The sequence below is a fragment of the Musca autumnalis genome, unplaced genomic scaffold, assembly GCF_047663935.1.
Source record: "Musca autumnalis isolate F117 unplaced genomic scaffold, ASM4766393v1 scaffold_1, whole genome shotgun sequence".
Taxonomy (NCBI): Eukaryota; Metazoa; Arthropoda; class Insecta; order Diptera; family Muscidae; genus Musca; species Musca autumnalis.
Window position 1 is genome coordinate 122321230 of NW_027411644.1, and position 25713 is coordinate 122346942.

Here is a 25713-nt window from a genome sequence, read left to right on the forward strand (position 1 = left end):
TGCGATAATGTGCCCGATATTTTGTATTTGGTCTCCGCAAATCTTTTCCCAGAAAATTGTTGGTCCAGTTCTTGAATCGCGAAATCTGGTAAATCTTGGTCATCTTTATACAGTTGACAGATGTAATTTCGAATTTTCTGACTCGTGAGACATATGAAATTAGCACCAAAATGTTTTTAGTTCCCAAATAATTCACCAAAAATTATTGCATTGACCGAAACCAGTAATAATCTTTTTCAATTTGGATATTTTTAATTTCATTTAAATTATTTCAATGCAAATTAAATTGATTTATGTAAATAAAATATTTTTTAACTTTCATGTATTGACACAACTGAAGGATATACAGTCGTAATCGCTTATAACGTCGTCGTTTATAACGTCATATCGCTTATAGCGACGAAATCCAAAAATAAATATCGTTTATAACGTCATCGCTTATAACGTCATATCGGTTGTAACGTCGGTTTTTTGTGAAATATTTGTATTTTGCTATCGGCTGTAACGTCAAATCACACGAAGAAGAACATTTTCTCTTAATAATTTGTTGTATGTATACTTTTTCAAACTCAAACAACGACAAAATACCAAACTTATGCACAACATGTTCGAAGATGTCGGCTTTAAATCAATTAAGCTTGAATTTTTGCCACCCAATGTCACATCTGTTTGACAACCAAGGTGGAATAAAATCATTAAAATAGCATTGCCATCGCAAATAACCACGATCCTGGAAAGAATAGAAAAGGATCAAAGTACGAAATGAAATGTGTTGGATGCCGTGTTATTGTTAGATGGACATGGGAAAATTTAACGTCTTCTGTCATTGGTAATTGTTTTCATCATGCGGGATTGTTAATGGTCCTTTGAACGATTCTGAAGACATTTGCCTTCATTCTAATTTCTCCCAACATCTAGAAGATATTGATTAATTAGTTGCCATCAATGGCCAATCTGCTATATATACTCGTAATGACGACGACATAATGTTGGAAGTTTTAGATGGAGGCAATTCTAACGAAGAAATTGCGGATACTACAGAGACAGAATGCCGTCAGTGGCAAAGGCGTGTCTAGCTGTAGAAACTCTTCAAAAATTTATTTACTCAAAACTAAGATCTGAGTTAAATTTAAAACTTATGTCTGAATTTAAAAGCATAAACTAAAATAATAGACTATTAGAAATAGAACCATATCCAATTTTAACGTGATATATCTTCTGAAGAATGAATTTAATATCTTTTTTTATTTTGTTTTTAGTCACTTATACTTATTAATTGATTTTATTTATTTATTTAATAAAACAACGTATTTATACCCAAAATTCACTATACATAATATAATTTTACCTTTTTATAAATATCGTTTATAACGACTATCGCTTATAGCGTCCGACTTTGGCCGGTCCCTTGGCCGACGTTATAAGCGATTTCGACTGTAATATGTTTGTGCATATACATATGTATGTATGCACATTTTTCGCTAAGAAATGCAAAAATCATAAATCAACAATAAAAGACCCAAGGAAATCTGTGGAGACAATTAATTTTCTTAATTTTTTTTTGCAAATTTTCGTGGATTTTTCGCGATTTTTTTAGGTTTTATCCTTTTCTGCCATGAGACCATTACGAATTAATGCGAATTATTAGTTCCGCCGTTCTTGAGTTATACGCGTTGTATCTAACATCATTTCCTTTAATATATATAGATATATAATACATACACATGTACATAGATTGAAATTTCCATTTGTTCGGTATTGATATTATGCCCGTAACCATGTAGTAGGGCATACAGTAAAATTAATTAGGTTCCAAGCATGGCACATGACACATTCGCTAAAATGTGGAAATAAACGTGCTCCGTTCTATTTGCTGTGCATGGAATGTAGAATTACTGACCCACGTCAGACAGATATGCCGTTTATTGCGAATGCCTTTGGAATGCATTCAACGATGTAAATTATTGTATTTGTATAAATCGCAATAAATAACTGCAGCAATTAATTCTCAACACAAATAATAGAAAACAACAACAGTATGTTTAGCACATTCCAGTTATGTTTTGCTCTTTAAATTTGTTTGTCGGCTTTGTGATCTGCGTGGTAGTGAAACGGTTGTATTATTGATGTGACAGTATATAAATAATATATAAATGATTTCAATATAACTATTTTTTTATTATACCCTACACCACTATGTGGAAAGGTTATTATAAGTTTGTTTTGCTAAAAATTCATGTAACACCGCGAAATATTCTTCGGAGACCCCCAATTTGGATCCCAATCTTCATATCTCGACGAGATAAAGCGATTTTGAGATGTGTGTCCGTCCGTCCGTGTGTCCATTATAAATTGATCTATCTCCAGGTCGCAATTATGGACCGATCGTCACGAAATTTGGTATAGACGTCGGTTTTACATCAGGTTTTACGATTACCCAGTCAGGCAAAGTCAAATTTTCAACGATGGCAAAATATCCTTGAGTAAGGTTTGCGGCCTTTTCTGAGTATTTCAGCCATGTAAAACTTCTCTACAAGTGGTGTCTTAGGACACGTCGTTATGACTCGGAGATGAGCTGTGGGTCCCATATCATTGAGCTAATATGAATCGGGGTACACTCACTTATTGACCCAGCAAAATGTTCGATGCCAAAGATGCCATCCAATCTTAGGTGCAAGTGAGCTGGCATGTCATCTTTTTAGAATCTTCATAGACGAATTTTATATGAGTGTGGACCCCAAAAGATGCTGTTCATTTTTGGATCCAAAGCATGTCATTTACACCAATGCTTTGACATGTCATTTGCACCAACCCTTTGCAATGACATTATCATTACGACGAGAGTTTTGACAACGTTGGTTTTGATATCGAGTCTCCGACAACATCAAGCCTATTGTAAATAATTAATTTTATATATTTAGAAACAATTGTATAAATAAAAACACAAAGTTCATCTCTGTTGGATCGATGGAATGGGTTCAAATGCTGATGAAAAGATCGAATATTTCACGACTTCCTTTGCATATGTGCAAATGCTGATGAAAAGATCAGATCTTTCACGACTTCCTTTGCATTAGTTCAAATGCCAATGAAAAGATCAGGGGCCTAATTCTCGCATACGTGATCGAGTTATTTCGATCGATATTTTCAGTATTTGGATTACGGCATCCGTTGTCGAATACACTTTCGAGTGGAATCTTTCGAGTTTCTGCCCGCCACACATTTGCTGTCGAACTGATTATTTTTGTGGCACAAAACGAACTTTAATGAAACATTTTGCAATAAAACCAATCAAAATCACATACTAAAGACTTTTTCCAATAAAATTAGGAAAAAACTATACAAAAAGGGACTGTTTCTTAAAAATTAAAAATATATTTTCCAGTGCCAGAATGAGATTTTTATATTTTTACATAGTGGAATTTAATTCGGAGTCTCTATTACTTTTAATTTTTCACAAGTTTCTATTATTTTATACAAATTTCATGTTTTAATTTTATTTTACGAGAAACTTGCCGCGCAACATCTTCTTTGTTTGTAATATTTTGTGTTTGCCATATGTTTCACCGTTCGATAACAGTATGTATCGATAACTTTTTTAAATAATTTCGATCGTATACGGGAATCCAAAAATTTCGATCGTTCGTAATTTGTCTTCGAACAAAAACTCGCTCGATAACGGATGCGAGAATTAGGCCCCAGATCTTTCACGACTTCGTTGCAACCAATGCAAAAGATGCCATGAAATCACGCCATTGCATGGAACCCCTTCCTTAAAATTTTGCTGGGGATATAAGAGAAGTCTCCCTTCTAGGATGATTGTGAAACAATTATTATATTATTATATAAGCTTGGTGTGATACGATACCAGAATCCACAAAGTTATTTCTTACAATAAGTTTATTTGTTCCATAAAGACATTTTGATTTGTGGAAACCTAATTCCCAGGGGTAAAGGTGTAGGGTATCACATGGTCGGCCCTGTCCGACTATAGCCTTGGCTTACTTGTTTTTTCTATAGAAACATTATTCTTTTAATATCCTACGCCACAATGTGGAAAAGGTATTATAAGTTTCTTTAGCCCAAAATTCATGCATCGATTCGATTATAATCGGTTTTTGGCAGTTAGCGAATAATCGAAAGTCGACTTTTAGAACACACTCAAATAATGGACTAACCGAAAATCGAATTTTAAGTTTTTCACGAAAACCGAATAATCGAAAAGGCTATTATTGCATTTCACTGCGTATCCCTAATATTGAGACCACAATACATACCGAAAATCGGAAGGTATCGTTTATAGGGTCTATATGAAGATGAGGACCTATACCGACAAATTTCAAGTCAAACGTTTAATACCCACAAAGAAGACTAAATACCATATTTCAGGCATTTCAGAGGGATATTGAGGCCATAACCTTCAAAATACCGAAAATATGGATGTACTGTTTTATGGGGCTTATGAAATCGTGGACGTATACCGACAATTTTTTTGGTGGAATGTTTTATAGCCCCAACGAAGACTGAATAACAAATTTCAGCTAGGTACTGTTCTATGGGAGCTATATGGAAACGTGGACCTATACCGACAAATTTCAGGGATATTGAGGACACAAGCTCCGAACATCTACCGAACATCGGAAGGTACCATTCTGTGGAGCTATATCAAAACGTGGACCGATATAGCCCATTTTCAATACCAAATATCCTAGGAGTAATAAAAACTTGAATTGAAGTGTTTTAGCCACGATCTCATAATATTGACCATAACAAATAATTTTCGTGGAAGCTGCGTTGGTGGTAATATTAAAAAATGGGTAAAAATGTGTTGAAGTTTACAAGTTTTTTTGTGTTCTTTCTTGATTTCTCCCGCGGGAGTTTGTTAGTTCTCCTACCGGGCGCGTCCCCACCGGCGGATAGGGGTACCACTTTGTCCAATACCTATTGCATGGTGGGTCTGGGGCAGAGGGGTGGGATTATCCACCTCTGGAAACCTTGAGTTTCCCGCGGACAAAAAACTGACTATGGGGGTGTTCCCCTAAAACAAAAAACAAATATGGAAGGAAAAAAGGAAGAAAAAGTTACGGTGCAGGGCCTAATAAACCCAGTGCCGGCGGGGACCAGTGATCTGCCTACGAGTCACACCCCGTCGATATCATGCGATCGTGAGCAATCTCCCATAGATGTGGGTGCCTTGGCATCTGTGGTCGAAGGTAGTGCTACAAGCACACAACCTAGTGTAAAAACGGAGGAGGATAAAGGGGAGCACAGGGGGAGGATTAACTTGACCCAACTATCTGATGATGGTAGCGACCCTGATTCCGAATCCGATAGCTGCGGCAAAACGAACACCACCGTTGTGGAAAATCCCATGAAAGAGGAAGCCCACAAGATGGTAGAGGAAGTGAGCGAGAGCATCGCTAAGCTCACGACGAAAAGAGTGCAGTGGTCTGGGGCCCAAAGGAAGAAATATAAGAGGAACCAGGCTAAACAAAAGAAGGAACAACAGCTGGCTGCTTCAAAGGTTACCACAGATAGTCCCTCCACTTCTTCGGAAGCGGCGAAGAGGACAAGGTCTCATGAGGAGCAGAACGTGCCAAAACCCAGTAAGAAGAAAAAAGAGCTTCCCACCTTCAATTGCCCAGGACAAACCTCGTCAGGACAAAAGCCAAGGAGACTGCCAAAAGTATCCTTCAAATGATACTGAAGAGGCGAGTTCTGACAAAAAGAAGGTGAGCGCGACATCGGAATCTTCTGCGGTGGCCAAGGACTCAGTAAAGAAGCCTACCTCCACCCAGAAGAGGAAGATGGACGCTGAAACCGGAACGGAGCCGCCATCGACTTACGCCAAGGTAGCCAAGAGATACTACAAGGACGAGCTGTGCTACGCAGTAATCGATACTAGTAAAGGATCTGGAAGGCTACACAAAGAGTACTTATCGGAGATCGAAAAATCGTTCAACGATAAAATATTGGAACAAATCCTGAAAGGACGAGTCCCAATAAAAATAAACTGCTGTGAGCCAAGGGGGGACCTCCTATTGTACCACCTGGACTCACACGCAAACTCTGCAGCTCTCGGGGAGGTAGTCAGCAGTATAGCAACTCCATGGGAAGGTGGCAGACTAAAACTGGTGAGGAAAGACGAAATTCCTCATCTAACCAAAGCATCGGTGTACGTCAAGGGGTATGGCTGCAAGCTCGAGACGGAGCGCATGCTCTAGGTCTTTGGCGTACAAAACGAGGCCCTAAAGGTGGAAAGATGGGAGATCTTCCACAGGGAGGAGAAGGAAGACGGCACTCTCCTTGTGATGGGGATCGACGATCTCTCGCTAGCCGGGCTCGTCAAAACCAAGGACAAGGCATTCTTCGTCTCGAACTCGGTCTTCTTCAAAATTGGAAAGGCAAGAGTTGGTGAGGAGGAGATTGCCAAACCAAACAACCAAGAGGTCAACTTACCAAAAGGCTTACAGGAGGGAGGAGCAGACGAAATTAGCGACTCCCAAGAAGCCAACCTACTGGAGGACCAATGATTGAGGTCATCCAGATCAACCTCCATCGGAGCGAAACGGCAACACTAGCCCTGATGGACAAAATAACTAAAGGTAATATACATATTGGTTTAATCCAAGAACCTTGGACCATAAAAAACAAGGTTTCTGGACTTAACCATATAAATTATCAACTTTTTTACGCAAATACGGGATCCCGACCGAGGACCTGCATTATATGCCACAAAAACTTATGCTTTCTTTTTTTCTCCAGAGTTGTCATCGTCGGACGACACAGTATTGAAGCAGGGGAATGGTAACATATACCTAGCATCATTATACCTGCCGTTCGACTCCCCGACATTACCACCTTCGTCGGAACTGCAGCAACTGGTGAGAAGGATAAAGCAAACAGGTAACGAAGTACTAGTAGGTAGCGATGCTAACTCTCACCACATCTCGTGGGGTGGTACTAACATTAACAAAAGGGGTCAAGCCCTTATAGATTACTTAAATACTAACGACCAGATTACACTTAACACCGGGAATACGCCAACCTTTGTTAATAGAATTAGGGAGGAAGTACTAGATATAACGATATGTTCAGAAAATCTAATAAACGAGGTACACGAGTGGAGGGTCCTGGAGGAACACTCCTTCTCAGACCATAAGTATATTAGATTTAAAATAGCTAGGCCATCGCCTAACCCAATAACCTTCCGAAACAAATCCAAAACAAATTGGACAAAGTTCGGAAAACGAGTAAAAGAAAGACTTGGGCAACCTGATGAGGAATGCCTAAGTAAGGAGGACATAGAGAGAGATGTCCTAAAGTTAACTGAGGCACTAGTAAAGTCTTTCGAGGAAAGTTGTCCCCTTCGAGAGAGGAAATCCGCCTACGAAAAACCCTGGATGACAGGGGATATTCGAAATAAAGGCAAGGAGGTCCGCAGACTTTATAATAGGGCCAAACGTAAAAAAGGAGCTGTATTCTGGGACAAATATCAGGCAAAATTAAAGGAATACAACAAAATAACAAGAAACGCCAAACGAAACTCCTGGAAGCTTTTCTGCGAACAGGTGGATAGTGTAAATGACGTTTCAAAGATTAAAAAGTTTCTATCTAAAACCCATACACAGACCGAGCAATTGGTCGATGGAAATGGAAAAAGGATTGAAACAACAGAAGAAACTCTAGGCCTTCTGATGAAAACGCACTTCCCGCAGAATACCATGGTTAACACCGAGGCATCGACGGAATGTATTAACTCATCGGAAGAGGCACCAAAGATCGACAGCTTAATGGTCCAACAAGCCATTTTAAGCTTTTCACCATATAAAGCAGCTGGACCAGATCAGATCTTCCCGGCTTTACTACAGAGGGAAGTGGACTTTATTGCGTCCAAACTGGTCGGGATCTTCAATGCATGCTTAAAATTTGCATACACTCCTATAGCCTGGCAGGAGGCAAGGGTAGTCTTTATACCCAAACCTGGCAAGGCAAGTTATGCAACACCAAAATCTTATCGACCGATAAGTGTAACTTCATTCTTACTCAAAACAATGGAACGGACAGTCGACACCATGATAAAGAGTAATATCCCTAACGTTATGCTTAAATTCAAACAACATGCATACGTTAAAGGCAGATCAGTGGAAACCGCATTGCATGAGGTAGTACACCACATATAAAGAACCTTGGAAATGAAAATGTACACACTTGCTGTATGCATCGACATCGAAGGCGCTTTCAATAACGTAAGCACCGAGACACTTATCCACTCCTTAGACGAGTTTCAGGTAGACAGGGCCTTAAGGAACTGGATAAACCACATGCTAAGGAACAGATGGATAAGCTGCGGGCTATACGACGTGAAAATAAGAGACAAAGTTGGACAAGGAACGCCACAGGGAGGGATTCTTTCACCTCTGTTGTGGGTTACCACCATAAACAGTCTCTTGATGACCCTAACCGAAGAAGGATTTGACCCAGTCTGCTACGCAGACGACGTTATAATACTTCTGAGGGGAAAGAATCCGAATCAACTCTGTCGAAGAGCAGAAACGGCTCTAAAAATTGCTTTTAACTGGGCCAGGCCGAGAGATCTGAACGTCAACCCGGAAAAAACAGAATTATGTCTATTCACTAGAAAAACGAAAATGGGACACTACGAGGAACCAGTTTTTCTAGATAAGACAATAAATATCTCCTGTACAGTTAAATATCTAGGAGTAATTCTGGATAGGAAACTTAAATGGAAAGACCATATACAAGAAAGGGCTAACAAGGCCCAAATATGTTGGTCAACCTGCAGAAGGGCGATAGGCTCAAAATGGGGGTTCAATCCTAGGATGATACACTGGCTATACAGAAGCGTAATTAGACCAATTCTAACGTACGCGTCTGTGGTATGGTGGACAGCCATGGACAAAAAATGCAATGTGGAAATATTGCAAAAGGTCCAAAGAACATGCTGCCTAAGCATTAGCGGAGCAATGAGGACCACACCGACTAGGGCTCTAGAAACAATTTTGTTTGTACACCCAATAGATATTCAGGTAAGGTATGAGGCAGCCATCGCAGCTGTAAGGCTAAAGTCGATGAGCGAGTGGATCGAAAAGAGCCACCAAACATACCACCAAAACATATTAAAGGTCACAACGGGTGAATCTATAAATCAGGTAGTATCGGACCGTATACCTGAAACTAGTGAAGTAGCCTTGTGTGAAGTGTCAATACCTGACAGAGACATGTGGATCGGGGGAGCTCTAGCACAGATTCCCGCTGGAAGCTGTGGGTTTACGGATGGGGCTGTGCTAGGGGGGATAACTGGACTGGGTCTTTATATAATGGAACCGGAAACGGAAATCTCCCTCCGTCTGCCGGATCATAACACGATCCTGCAGGCGGAACTCCGGGCGATAACAGAGTGTCTGCTTTGGTTTGATACTCACACAAGGCCTACCACTGTAAATATCCTTATGGATAGCAAAGCAGCCATTAGAGCTATATCAACCAAGACAGTGAAATCTAGAACTGTCTTGGAATGTATTAAATCTATAAATAATTACTCCCAACACGGTAAGGTAAACATTATATGGGTACCAGGGCATACCGGGATTAGGGGTAATGAAATAGCAAACTCCTTGGCAAAACAAGCCAAGGAGCAACCCACGGTAAGTCTAGAAAACGCTAAGCCGTTTAAAGCTACGCGACTAGAACTAAAGACATGGGCAAAAAATGCACATGTATCCCTCTGGAGTAGTGAAGAGAAGGGAAAAAACACAAAAATCCTATGGGGAAACCCAGACGGGGACAAAACAAAAGAATTACTTTTACTAAGTAAAAAAGATATTAGTAGACTGACAGGAATCCTTACAGGTCACCTAGGTCTAAAAGCGCATCTGCACAAAATAGGTTGTGCAGAAAACAGTGAATGCAGAGCATGCGGAGAGGACGACGAAACGTTGGAACATTACCTCTGCCATTGTCAAGCCTTCACAAATCTGAGAACCCAGTTACTAGGGAGTGACATTATACCAGGACTCGACCAAATTAGGACAATCGAGTTCAAAAAGATCAGACTATGTAAATAGGACAGAGATCCTAGAATAAGTCAAAAAAAAAGATAATCCTCCATAAACCAAAAAAAAAATTAGAGCGCACAACAGGCCTACTTATGGCTTAAGTGTATGTCCACATGGGCATGAGGTGATCTAGGATCACCCCTCTTATCAACCTAACCTAACCTAACCTTCTTGATTTCTGGTCAAACCACGGAAAATTCAGACATAAGCTCAAAGAAAGAATTGAAGAATACCCCTTGGGCAACATGGTTCTAATGTATGACTTTTCAATATATACACTGCATCCCCCTAAAATCGATGCTGACATTTTGAAGTTTTGAAAACTGGGTTTTTCGAATTTTTCTTATAAATAGTGGGTGCAACTAGATAATAATCCAAACTAGTTTATAGGATTGTAGAACTCGCGATTCCACGTCGATCGATGTTTATCTCATGAGTGTGCTCCGTACAGCTTCCTAGTAATAGGAGTCCAAAGGCGAAAATTTGGTGCGTAAATTTTCTGAAAAAACCTATTTTTTGGCTTTAAAATTTACAACTGTCATACAGGTACCCCTGAACCCCGCGTGATTTTAGTTTTTTTACGTGCCGGATCTAATGAGCTGTTCCGCGGTCGAATCCATCCACTAAAACGCCGGATATAGACACCTTGAAAGTAGGAAAATCTGCAAAAATATATTTTGACAATTCCGCGAATTGAACCGCGATTTTCTTTGATTATTTTTGCATAAATGTAATCCTTTATACGCGATTATAATATTTGCCAAAAAGGTGTGTCACAAATTACAAAGATTCAGGAGTAATATCCCTATTTATCCCAAAATAGAATGCGGTGGCACATCCGCAGTTCTTGACGAATCTGTCTAAAATAATTTATATTGACGTATTTTTAATAGGGGGCCATTGTAATCGGATGCACCTTATTATCATATGCATATCGCGTAATTTTTGCCCACTTGAAGGTTTTTTGAATAGTAAGATGCAACTGATGACACACTTTGGCCGCTGAATGAAACATGGGAAAATCCATTCATATTGATAGACATGGACTCCCTGGATCCGAAAAGCACATGCACCTCAACCGATTTAAACCAATTCGCGAATTATTCAGTTTTTAACTTCTATGTTTTTTCTTTGATTGTAATTTCAATATTACTCTCTACTTCTTATTTCTATTGCTTATCACAGAAAGCAAATATACTTTCACGATGACTAATTACTTTTCTCGTAGAAGTTTAAGCAAAATACTTCAGGATTTGGATCGAAATTTAGCGAAATAATAGAATAACTCCCAACATTTATTTTTCAAATTTTTCGTATTTAACAAAAAATATATTTTTGAAATAATTTCCAACATTAAGTTTCCGTTCTTTGTTGTTGCTGTAATATGCAAGTTATAAACGCGATCTTTATAATTTTGGTCTCACATTTTTCTACGCGTTGTTTAGATTCTGTACGTATTTTTAAATAATTTTTTTTTTTTTGACTCTGATTTAGAATAAATAAAATTTATTCCAAGATTTCTTCAATATTTTTTGATTTTCCGCGAAAATAAAAATAAATTTAGCAACTATTTTAGCATCTACGGATAGATATCAAATGCTGCTAACGATTCATATATACTTGTTCATATTACAACACAATAGGAATTTTTAAATATTTTTTCTTTACATGAGAGTAAAACCGCATATAACTTTTGAGTTCAGCATCCAATTTTGTGAACGCGAAAAGATTTGAAACCACGATTTTTTTCGTAACCCATGTACCAAAAATGGCGGATGTGCTCGCCAAAAAAGGTTTTAATTTTTTTCTATGTAATTGTAAAGGAAATTTGAAATTTACCAAATATATATATATATATATTAGCAGACCCCGGTCCGCGTTGCTGGCCCGTCGTAATGATTTTTAATGACAACTTTTTATCGACTTTATGTTTGAAAATTAAAAAAATAGGTATTTTCTATCTCACTTCTTCGGTCTATTGTCAAACCGAGAAGGATTTTTTGTCTGTAACCTTTCTTTTCTCTTACGGACTTCGTCGGATTTTTTCGCCAATTTATGCTTTTTAGGATTTATTATCGCCCATGTCCCTGTCTTTATCCTAAAGCGATCTAATTAAAAGGTTAAAAAGTGGTTAAATCGAATTCTCCCGCTTATTGAGACTTATATGTTTTAGCTTTTCATGGCTGATGGACCGTTGAACCCCACCATTCAAGTAAATTTATAAATATATAGATTTTCTTGATCGGGGGCGCAACTACCGTTGTCTCGAAAACTAATTTGCAACCCGATGCACTCATAAGTTTAGAAAATATAGCAATTATAAAATAATAGGCCCCGAAATTCGTCTACAAATATATAGCATTTTGGACCACGGGACATTCCTGAACATTTTCTGAATATTAGGTTCAGTAGTTTTGGAAAAATAATGTTTTGAAAAGAGTGTGGCGATTGTCATCAGTTTTCAAGATATAACATATTAAAAAGTAGGCCTGGCTCTTGGCTCCAAATATGTACCTAGGGTGCACACAACTTCATTGCCTACCAAAATGTATGCTGAAACAGATATAATCATACATTTGGCTTATATATAGCGTTTAACAGAAACGCATGTGGAAGGTACCCCACCTCTTCCGAAATTCATAATATATACATAACAACGGCAAACATTGAGCTTTTGTCGCAAATTTTCGGGAAATCCCTTCAGTAGTATTGGAGTTATGACATATTAAAAAACAGGCGTGGTCGGGGCTATAGGCCCTAAAGAAGTACCTAGATTGTAGATTAATCCGTAAATTTTTAATCCGATACATGCATAATTTTTGCAAATATAACGTTTTTTAAAAATATCACATTGGGGTGGTACCCCGCTCCCTCTGGAATTCAATAAAATATATGACCTGTTTTCGGGGGGCGTGGTAAACTTTTCTTTCCAAAAAACATAAGTTGGGTTATGACAGCATTTGATTTTTATTCATAAAGGTAAGGCGTTTTTTTTTTCAAATATGCCCCCTTCAAAATTCAAGAAAATATGCCCGTACATTCCCTGACATTTTCAGGAAAATCGGTTCAAGTGTTTTGTAGATGTAACATATTTTAAAAGGTAGGGTATAGGGGAAGTACCCCGCCCCTTCCGAAATTCAACTAAATTTGTAGCCTATTTTAAGCGGGGGCCATCCTTGTACATTCCCTGGCAATTTCAGGAAAATCGGTTCAGTAGTTTTTGTAGAAATGATAAAAATTGAAAATTGAAAAAAATGGGCGTACATTTTCTTTGCATAAAAAATATCGAAATCGGTCCAGCCGTTCTCAACTGATGCCATGACCAACGAACGACATTTGATTTTAATTTTTAATGATTTAAAAGTTTAGACAAATCGCGATTTCCTTGAAAATCACTTCAGTAGTTTTGTAGATATAACCTAATTAGAAAGTGAGCGTGGTCGGATCTTAAGTCCGAAAATAAGTACGTAAGGTTGGAGACACAATCGCCATTGACTCGTAAATAAATTCCGAAATCGATACATTCGTATTTGTTGCAAATATTGCATTTTTACAAAAATAGGGCATAGGGGAAGTACCCGCCCGATCCGAAAGTCAAAAAATATGTAGCCTATTTTTATCGGGGACCAACCCTGTACATTCGCTGAAAGTTTCAGGAAAATCGATTTAGTAGTTTCGTAGATATAACATATTTAAAAAAGTGGGCGTTGTCCAGTCTTAATGCCCAAATAAGCACGTAAGGTCGGAGACACAATCGCCATTGACTCGGAAATTAATTTTCAAAGCGATAAATTTGTAATTGTTGCAAATATTGCATTTTTACAAAAATAGGGCATAGGGGAGATACCCCGCCCGATCCGAAATTCAACCAAATGTGTAGCCTATTTCAACATGGGGTCATCACTCTACGTTCCCTGAAAATTTCAGGAAAATCTGTTGAGTAGTTTCGTAGATATAACATATTTATAAAAGTGGGAGGAAAAGTGGGCGTGGCCAATTTTTCTTTGCATAAAAACCTAAACTGGACTATGACTAACATTTCCACAAAAAAATTATCCAAATCGCTCCAGCCGTTTTCAACTGATTCAATTACCAACAAACGACAATTGAGTTTTATATATAAAGACTAGCTGACCCGGTCCGCGTTGCTGGCCCGTTTTTAGTTTTCCGTGTAAACATTTATAACCCATCTACATATTTATATATCTACACCTTTTCAGATTCAATTCGAATCATTTTAGTTGTAATTCGAGAATTCCATTTTTAATTCGTAACATTTTATTTGTAATTCGATAATTGCATTTGAAATTCGAAACATTTCAATTATAATTCGAATTATTCCATTTGTAATTCGAATTTATCTATTTGTAATTTGAATTATTATATTTGTAATTCGAATTATTCCATTTGTAATTCGACTTATTTTACTTGTAATTCGAACTATTTTATTTGTAATCCGAATTATTCCATTTATTCCTTTTTGTCCATTTGCTTTTTATAAACGGAATAATTCGAATTACAAATGGAACAATTTGAATTACAAATATAATAGTCGAATTACAAATGGAATAATTTGAATTACAAATAGAATAATCGAATTGCGAATGAAATGTTGCGATTTTCGAACCGAACTGACGTAACTTTGCATTCCTCGTGAAACTTCATAAAATAAAATTTTTAGCAAAACTCTCATGTAATTGTATCTCCAGATTTAAAATAGAAAATTCTTTTAGTTATACCCTCCACCATAAGATGAAGGGTATAACTAACTTTTTGTTTCCCTTTCTAACACTTCGATTTTTTTTGATCGGAATAAAAATAAGCTGATACAGCCCGCAATATTTAACATTGAACTTTGTAATAAATTTCTCCTAGGATGTTTGGTATTGGAAATGGGTTATACCGGTCCACTTTTGATATAAACCCCATGGAACTGTACCACCCGATTTTCGGTATTCGCCATTAAATGGGATTTAGTCTTCCTTGGGGTATAAGTATTCCCATTCTGTGTCCAGTTTTTGATAAAACACCCGATGTTGGGTATTTGCAAGATTTATGCCAAATTATTAAACTGAAATGGCTATAATTTGGTTTGTTGGGGGTGGTAAATACTTCTGCAGGGTATTGTCGCTACAGGTCCTCTTTTTGATAAGGCTCCCATAGAACGATACCTCATGAATTTCTATAGTAAAGAGGTTTTGCCTAATTTTCCCACCGAAATGGTTGTTGTTGGTCTCCGTCGGGGGTCGTAAACATACCTGCAGAGACTTGTCGGTATAAGTCAACGTTCTGATATACAGTAGACCACGCATATAAGAAACTCGGAAAAATTCGGCAAATTTGTTCTTATATGCGTGTTTTTCTTATATGAATTTATTTTATATAAGAAACTAGTTTCTTATATGCGTGCATTTAGAAGTAAGAAATATTTTTATAGGAATAAAAAAGATGGAGCAATAACAAGTAAAACATTGTTTACTTGTTAATTATTTAATTAAGTTTAATGAAAAATAAAAAAAGTTAAAAATATTTCATTTAGGAACAATAAGAAACATAAAAAACAAAAAGTCGTTGTTTAACATAGAAATTCATATCCCTCATTTACTCAAAGAGTGACACTTCACAAAAAACCTAGTTTCGAGAAAAATGCGTTTTAAGTTGGCGATTGAAATTTGACTTCCCATCTTAAAAAGATTATTACACAAAAATAAAAAAACTACTTAGACCATATTTTGTAAACAGCTAGCCAGATATCACTGCTAATTTTCTGTGCAAGATCAAGCATGATTTGAAGTGTTTTAGTGCTTCACAAACTCAAAAAACCTTTTGGTTGAATTATGCCAAAGTCGTAGTAAGTGAGCTGTAACTCGTTGAGTTTTAGTGATATCGACATGAAAATTTGACACAAGATAAAATGGAAGTCGTAGAAAAAATAGATATTGCTAACTCAGAAAACGCATTTTTTGAGTTATGCCACTCTTTGAGTAAATGAGCGATATGAACTTTGTACTTAGGTTAGTAGCTCAGTCTTTAAAGAAATATTCGTTTTTTTCTGGATAAGAGATTTATCTCTTTGGTGATATAAAATATTTTCAATATTTATAATATTTAAATCATCCGTATCCAATATTGTTTAAGAATAAATAAAGCATTGATGGCTTCTTTTCTAGTCGGCCTTGACGTTGTTTCGATTTCATTGCACTCGTTTTCGGATTCACGATCGTGTACTTCATTAATAGACAGCGGAATTTTATGCAACCCCTATTTTTGTTCCGATTCATGTCAAATTTTGGGACTGGGCATATTTTTGGCTTCTGATTGCATTGCAATCGAAACATGTGACATATGCAAAATTATGCAAAATGCATAAATTTTTGCATATGCAAAATAAAATAAATTCAATAATAGGTACAAAAATGTTTGTGTGTACAATTTTTCTGTTTAAAATTCTCTTAAGACAAGCACTGCAGACTGTTGTGCCTTCTCAAGGAGTATTGGTCTATTCACTTGAGCAAAGTGGTGCATTTGTCCAAATGAATTCTTATTTGAATTCATTTTTGCGTGTTCACAATACAAAAAAAAAACGGACTGAAAATAAATCTAGAAAAAGAATGAAGCCTGTTATTCTGAACGAACGTGTATGTACGACCAATACCAATACTTGTGTGTTTGATTGAATATTAGAACTTGTCGTTAAAAATATTTCAAACTCATTCATACACTTGTTACATGTAGTGTTGTCAGTGTTCTTATATAAAATTATTCTAACGGCGATTTTCAGATTTGGTGTTTCAAAAATATTTCTTACAGGCGTTTATTTCTTAAAAGCGTTTTTTCTTATATAAAATAATTTTACTAAGGCGAAAGTGATAAAAGGCATGGTGTTTTGAAAAAAGTTTCTTACATCCGTTTTTTTCTTATATAAGATGTGCTTATATGCGTGGACTACTGTACATAGGTACCATAGAACAGTTTGGTGGTTTCCCACCGTCATGGCTACAACTTGGCATTTAGTCCCTACTTTCTGCATTACCAGTAAGATGAATAATAATGGGTTACTTCTTAAAATTTTTAAAAGGAAAAAATACATTGTGATTAGGGTTTCGACTTTAGTCCTTGACAATATTTGGTTTTCTCCGTCATAATTGTTCGTAAAGAAGACCTAGGGACCTAGCTGACCCCGTTCCGCGTTGCTGGTCCGTCGCTTTAGATTTCCATGTAATCATTAGTAGTCTATCAACAATTTATCTATCTAATATTGATACCTCTAGATTCTCGAACCGAATTGACGATATGTCGATGTTTTGGTATAACCCTCATACAATGATATCTCCAGATGTAGAATAGAAAGTTAATTTAAATTTTGGAACACATCGGAATATTCGTCGGAGAACCTATAAAATATGTATAAATTTGTGATCAACATAAAAAATAAGTCGATATAATGTCTATCTGTTGAAATCATGATACAGCTTGCGATATTTAACATAGAACTCTTCAAATTGGTACAGAAGTTCCAATTTTTACTCGTAGCATGTTTGGTATTGAAAAGTTATTATATCAGTCCACATTTTGATATAGCCGCCACACCACTTGCCGCCCGATTTGCAGTATTTTCAAGGTTTTAACAGCATTATCTTACCGAAATGACAATAATTTGGTATTTAGTCTCCCTTGGAGGCATAAAATATTTCTGTAATAATTTATCGACATAGCTCCACGTTTTGATAGAGACTCTAAAACGGTACCTCCCGAGTCTCGATATTTTGAAGGTTTTAGTCTCGTAATCCCACAGAAATGGCTACAATTTCGTAATAAGTGTACAGTGTGGGTATAAAATATAGAATATTCAGTACAGGTCCAGATTTTGTAAATAGTCATCGCTAGATTTCTAACTTCGGTATTTGTATGTGTATAGCCACATTATTCATACGAAATGGCTATAATTGGTACTTAGTCTCCCTAGGTGGCATAAAACATTTCGGCAGAGAATTATTGGCATAGGTCCACGTTCTAATACATCTACCATAGGACTGTACCTCCGAGTTTCAATATTTTGGAGTTTTTAGAGTCATTATTCCACCGAAATGACTACAATTTGGTGTTTAGTCTCCATTATGGGTATAAAACATTACCGGTAGAAGTTGTTATGTGGCCTACAATGAACGGCACCTTCCGGTTACCGGTATTTTCAAGGTTTTAGCGGCATTATTCAACATTATTTGGTATGTAGTCTCCTTTAGAGGTATCAAATATTTTAGCAGAGAATTGTCGGTAAAATCCACGTTTCCATATAGCCCCCATAAAACGATACCTACCGATTTTTGGGGATTTTTTTCAACCGAAATGTCTGAAACCTGATTTCAATATAATTTATGCTGGTGGGTAACGTCGTTTTTACTTGTTGTTAGCAAAGTGCTGTTTCATTGAGCACGTTATTATTTTACACTTTTAAACATGAAACATCGATGATTCATAAAAAATGACTTCAAAATGCTAGTTGAATTTATCTAGACTCTGCTGTATTTCAAGCCCTAAAGTTAATGTTCACGGCGTGTTTGCTTAGTTTATTAAATTAGTGAATCTGATCAGAAAGAATAAAGTTTTAAAAAATTGGACGCAATTGCGATATTCTGATTCAAAAAACCTATTGTTGACAGAGGCCATAATTACATTTGTTTTTACTAATTCGTCTAATAATCACTGAGTTTCGCGATTTGTTAAAACTTGTTATGGCAGAGGTCCCCCATCCGCTCCATTTTTTGTATTCTACCACCTTATGAATCAGTCTTAAAGAATTTATATACATTTAGATACATAGATCATAGCATAGTTTACCCATCGTTTTAGTGACCATTTCACATTTTTAGACGTTCCAGTTATTTAACCATCTTTGAAATTACGTTTTGCTTGATTTCTCAATCAATTTTTTGGAATTTTTGGAATTTCGATCACGCAGCATTATACATTATCGAGGTTGTACTGTATTCCAAAATGTTGGGTTGATCGCGCTTTCCCACTTATTGAAGCCAGTGTTTATAGGGTTTGTGTAGTCACGCTTACTAAAATTAAGGATATTATCTATAATAATACATTTTTGAAAAATTGGGCTGACCGCGATATTCCACTTCCGAGAAGACCATTCAGGATCGAGTCAGTATTTAACATAGTTTTGCAAGTAATTTTTAAACAATACGTTCAAAAATATCCTTAAATTACGTTTATTTTACGTTTTCTTAAAAAATTTTGTGGGGGAGGTACCCTGGTCACTCCACTGACCCGTATGAAAAATAGCTAAAAGCCTATTCTCAGACCTAAAAACTCCACATACAAAATTTCATCGAATTCGGTCCAGCCGTTTCGGAGGAGTTTAATTTCGAACATCATGGCAGACACGAAGAATTTTATATATACATATATGGTAATTCAGTCGAAGTGTGGACGTTAAAAGCGGCAGATATCAAACGACTCGAAGCATTTGAGATGTGGGTGTACCGTCGAGCACTAAAAATACCATGGGTCCTGCATGTACCAAATATTGAAGTATTGCGAAGAATGAATACAACAAGAGAATTATTAAACAACATAAAGAAACGGAAAACAGCATATCTAGGGCACATTATGCGAAACCGTAAATACACCATTCTCCAGGAAATACTTCAAGCAAACATAGAAGGAAGACGTACCAGAGGAAGAAAAGAGATGTCATGGATTCAAAATATCCAGCAATGGACAGAATTCCAGAACGCCGAAAATTTAATAAGCATTGCGAGAAATAGAGATATATTTTCCTATTTTGTTAATAATTTATAAAAACATAAATATGTAATTTTTTGACAATTGTAATATGATCGCTAACATTCGAAAATCGAATACGCAATAAAGAAGAAGAAGAAGATGGTAATATTCAAAAATGTTTTACAATCGTTGAAGTTGAGGTTCACCATTTAATAAGTCGCGAACTGTTAATATATTTTATAAAATATGAATATGTTTACATGAACTGAAGTGTTTTAGCCACGATCTTATAATATGGACCATAACAAATAATTTTCGTGGAAGCTGCGTTGGTGGTAATATAAAAAAATGGGTAAAAATGTGTTGAAGTTAGCAAGCTTTTTTGTGTTTTTTCTTGATTTCTGGTCAAACGAGGGAAAATTCAGACCTGAGCTCAAAGAAAGGATTGAAGAATACCCCTTGGGCAACATGATGCTAATGTGTGACTTCTCGATATATACAGTGCATCCCTCTTAAATCGATGCTGACATTTTGAAGTTTTGAAATCGGGGTTTTTTGAATTTTTCTTATAATTGGAGGGCGCAACCAGATAATGACCTAATCTATTTATTGGATTGTAGAACCCGTGATTCCACGTCGTTTGATGTATATCTCATGAGTGTGCTCCCCACAGCTCCCTAGTAATAGGAGTCCAAAGTCGAATTTTTGGTGCGTAATTTTTCTTTAAAAACCTATATTTTGGCTTCAAAATTTACAACTATGACTCAGGTACCCTTGAATCCCGCGTGATTTTAGTTTTTTTCCGCGCCGGATTCAATGAGCCCTACCGCGATCGAATCCATCCACTAAAACCGCTGATATAGATACCCTGAAAATAGGAAAATAAGCAAAATTTTATTTTGACTAATCCGCATACTTAACCGCGATTGCCCTTAAATTTTTTTACATAAATGGAATCCTTTATGCACGATTATAATATTTGTCAAAAAAGGGTGTCATGAATTTCAGAGATTCGGGAGTAGTATTCGTATTTAACCAAAAATAGAATCAGGTAGCACATCCGCGGTTCTTGACGAATCTGTATAAAATTTGTCTTATTGACGTATTTTTAACAGGCGGTCACTGAAATCGGATGCGCCTTATAATCATATGAACATCGCGTTATTTTTACCCACATGAAGCATTTTGGTGTAGTAAGATGCAACTGATGGCACACTTTTGCGGTTAAATGAAACATGGAAAAATGCAAACATATTGACAGAGATGCACTCGCTCTATGCGAAAAGCACATGCGCCTCAACTGATTTTAACTATTTCGCGCGTTATACGGTTTTTAACTTTTATGTTTTTTCTTTGATTGTAATATCAATATCACTCTTTATTTCCTAATTCTATTGCTTATCACACTATGCAAATATACTTTCACGATGATAAACTATTTTCCTTGAAGAGGTTTTAGCAAAATAATTCAGGTTTTTTTAGGAAATTTAGCGAAATAGTAGAATAACTCCAAAAAATTTTCTCAAATTGTTCGTATTAAACCAAAAAATATATTCTTGAAATAATGTTCCAACAATAAACTTTTGTCTTTTGTTGTAGCTGCAATATGCAATTTAAAATCCTAATCAATAAAATTTTGGTCTCACATTTTTCTGGACATTGTCAAGATTCTGTACGTATTTTTAATTTATTTTTTAGAGATTTTTATGGACTCTGAGAAAGAATAAATAAAATTTACTCCAAGATTCCTTCATTATTTGTTGATTTTCCGCGAAAATGAAAATAAATTTAGCTAATATTTAGGCGTCTACGGACAGATATTAAATGTTGTTACCGATTTATATGTAAATTTTGGTATTGCAACACAAAGGGAATTTTTAAATATTTTTTCTTTATAAGGGAATAAAACCCCCCATAACTTTTGGGCGCAGCATCCAATTTTGTGAACGCGAACATATTTGAAACCACGATTTTTTTCTTAACCCATGTAACAAAAATCGTGAATGTGCTTGTCAACATTTTTTTAATTTTTTTCTCGATGGAATTGTAAAGGAAATTTGAATTTTACCATATAGATATTATTTATTTATTATATATATCGAGGAATATTTCGATGTGTTACATTATGGCGGAGTGTATAAAAAGCTTCAACCATAGTGTTAAATTTCATATTTATTATATATATCGGAATTTAACTTTAACTTTTTACTGGTGAGCGTTTTTCACTATAACCGAAAATACATGCCTCTTAAGAAAAAAATAGTGGAGACGTCTGCATAATAATGTATGTAATTATAATAAAATGACAAAATTTTCAACAAAATTGTTGTTGTGTTGGTAGAGATTATACCAAAGAACACTTTAGAACAAGTAAGAAAGTATCAGTATAATGGAGATATACCCTCAGCCACTGACAAAAAAAAAACAACAAACCAAACTCAATACATTATGCCTTCTATAAAATATATCGATTTTGTATCTCGGGTTTGCTTTATAGTCACTACGTACCGTAATGTTGGTCTATACCAAACCATTGACATATACCAAAAATTTTTGGTAACCAAACTTCTTCATAAAGAACTCGAAATATAAAATTACGTTAAACTAAGTTTTTGAAAAAGTTTTAGAGTTGTACAATTGCCAGTTTAGAATATCCCCGCAGGCTGTTGGAGCTCTTGGGAAAAAATTGTACCGTTGTAAATGAGGCCACTAGAACAACGTACTTAAAAAAGAATCAAACCGATGCGAGTGGAGCTCTTAAACTTCACATTTTCCGAATTTTGTGTGGGATGTACCCGAAGGTGTGGACCGATTTAGGCCATATTCCAACCTGATAAATGAGTGGATGAAATAATACAATGTACAAAGGAACTCCCAGCGAGCATTTTCTTGCGGATTTGCCATTATTGGCGCCGTCAGGGTTTTTTGAGGTTTTTAGGCCAATATCTCAAGAAGTATGGACTTGTGAAAGAACAAAATTGTACCGTCGTAAAGGGAACCGCAAGGACAACCAAGTGAAAAAACTTCAAAACGATCCGAGTGGAGATCTTAAACCGTGTGGGAGGTACACGAAGGGGTGGACCGATATAGTCCTTATTCGAACCCAATCGAGAGTTATTGTTCACACCATTTTACATATTTTCGACAAAATATTACGATAATCAAAATTTTGTTCAAATCGGTTGATCCGTGCGAGAGTTATCTTGTGCGCCAGACAGACGGACAGACAGACATGGCTAAATATACTCCAAATTGTCTGAAACGAATTTCGTCCAAACATACTTCGGGTCTAAAACTGTTATTTCGAAGAGGCACATTTTTGGTCGTATCAAAGTATATGGGTATATACCCTTTTCCTGATGCCGACTATAGGGACAACAAAATGTATAGTTTGCCAGAAGTAGTCATGGGGTGAAAAATGGCGCTTTCTCAATTATTTTTGGCTCGAAAATTAAAAAAAAAATTAAACTGGATATCCGGCAATCTATAGGCACGAACAAGCAACATATGTATTTACATTTTCTTACTTTTTTTATGCAATATTACACTGTGCAACATTTTTGAGCCAATCGCGTGCAAACAACTTCGGTCCAGAATTTTATGAAAGTAGAGGACCAATAGGCAAAAACCATATTTGGGTTTTGTTTTCTTAGATCGGGTTCAGTTTTTATGGCCTCATCTAAACATGGTTAAAGATCGAATTTTTAAAACAAATCTGGGCTATATCTCTGAAACCAATACGAATCTTGTTTTGACATCTGCAGCAAACTTGTAGATAAGAGCAAGAAGATAATATTTAGAGGAATAGTGAACTCGAAAAACTGCATTTATTGCCTCAAATTTTACAACATATATAAAAATTCTACTATTTGTGTGTATTTCGCAGCGTATCTCCCAAAATGTTAAATTCTTCTTAATGCTACCTTTTGGGAAAATATTCTCTGGAATGTAATACACAACTCTTCAGAACATTATATTGTTGTAAAATGTCTGTATCGTCTTGTTTATAGCAAATTTTTCAACAACAATTTGGTAAATATTTCAGTAATTCATTGAAATCCCCAAAATGAGAATAAACAGCCTGTGTGAACATTGTTTGAAATAAGTTTTGTAAAAGGTATGTTAGGAAATACCCCTTGAACAACGTGAAATAACAATTTTAGAGTTTCAGAATGTTCTGAAGAATTGATGGTCACATTATTTGGAAACTTTTTAGAATGGTTACTTGTTTCAACTTCCAACAGCTTAGTTGTTAGTGACCAGAATTTGAGAAATTATGTAAACTTTTTTATATTTTAACGAGTTTGATGCGCTAGATGCAGCTTTTCCTAGTTCATCTGTTTGACACATAAGTTCTACTATTTTAGGGCTACAATATTGCTGAAGAGTGCAAAGCTAAATTCTTATTAGTTTCGGAGATAAAGGTCCGATCACTGGAAAAAAGGCTCATTTTAGGTCGCTATAGATGAGGCCATAAGATCTAAACCCGATCTAAGAACACAAAACCCAATTAAGGTTTTTGTAGTCTCAATATGTACTTTCAGAAAATGTCCATTAGAAGTTGTTTGCATTTCCAGTGTTGCACAGTGTTATTGAAATACGAACAAACGAGTCAAAAGGAATCAGTTGGCTTGGCCGACATAGATATACCCTCAGCCTCGGATCTAAACAAAATATGTAACACACAATACTTCTGACGTCTATATAATACGATGTACAAAGTTTGGACTAAATCGGTTTCTCCCTTCGAGAGTTTAGTTGGTGTCGGCAGGCTTTTTTGAAGCTTTTGGGCAATTATCTCAAGAAGTAAGGACTCGCATCTAAAAAAAACATGTACCGTCGTAATGGGGAAAGCGAATAGAAGTTGTAACAGCAAAAACCAAAGGGATTCGAAGTCCAAATTTTGGACCGATTTTGCTGATCCGTTCGAGAGTTATCGTGCGCTCCAGCCACTACACATGATGCCATAGGGGTATTTTAAATCTTTCGCACTATATTCTCAGGAAGTTTGGACTTTCCCCTAAAAAAAATGTACTGTCGTAATGGAGGCAGCGAATACAAATTGTTACAAAAAGAAGCAAAACGATTTGAGAGCAGGCCTTGAACTGCACTCTTCACAAATTTTGTGTGGGAAGCACTCGAAGGAGTGGACCTATATAGTTCATATTCGAACTTGATCTATATCCCGTAGAGGTGTTATGATATCAAAAGTACGGACCAAGTAGGTTACTCCCTTCACGGATTATCGTGCGGAGAATTTTTCCAAACATTTTCAAACTTAAACTAAGTTTGGACAAAATATTATGAACACCAAATGCCTATGCACGGAAGCTATAGACAGAAATGTCAACATTATAACGGAGGTCTTAGTAAAGTCATTCGAAGAAAGTTGTCCCTTCGAGAGAGGAAATCTGTCTACGAAAAACCCTGGATGACAGGAGAAATTCGTAACAAAGGCAAAGAGGTCCGAAGGCTTTATAATGGAGCTCGAAGTAAAAAATTAGCTGTATTCTGGGACAACTATCACACAAAACTTAAAGAATGCAACAAAAGGACAATTCCTGGAAACTCTTCTGTGAACTGATAGACAGCGTAAAATGTATCAAAAATAAAAAAGTTTCTATCGAAAACTCATACACAAACCGAGATTATGGTGAATGATATGGGAAATAAGATGGAAACAATCGAGGACACGCTGGAGCTTTTGATGAAAACACATTTCCCGCCGAGCACTGCGGTGCACGTAGGGGTAATTAGGGAATGTGTTAAGAACGAATCACCAAAAATTGATGAAGCGATGGTAAAGGATGCCATCAAGAGTTTCAAACCTTTCAAAGCAGCAAGACCGGATAAGATATTTCCGGCCTTTCTCCAGAAAGAGATGGACTACATTGCG

At 36.3% G+C, this 25713-nt stretch overlaps 1 protein-coding gene across 1 annotated transcript in view; it reads right to left on the reverse strand.

Annotated features, from left to right (window-relative positions):
* LOC141406471 (uncharacterized) overlaps nucleotides 1-25713 on the reverse strand; it is a 115885-nt gene that overhangs the window by 60859 nt on the left and 29313 nt on the right. The gene's annotated exons all lie outside the window — the stretch shown is intronic.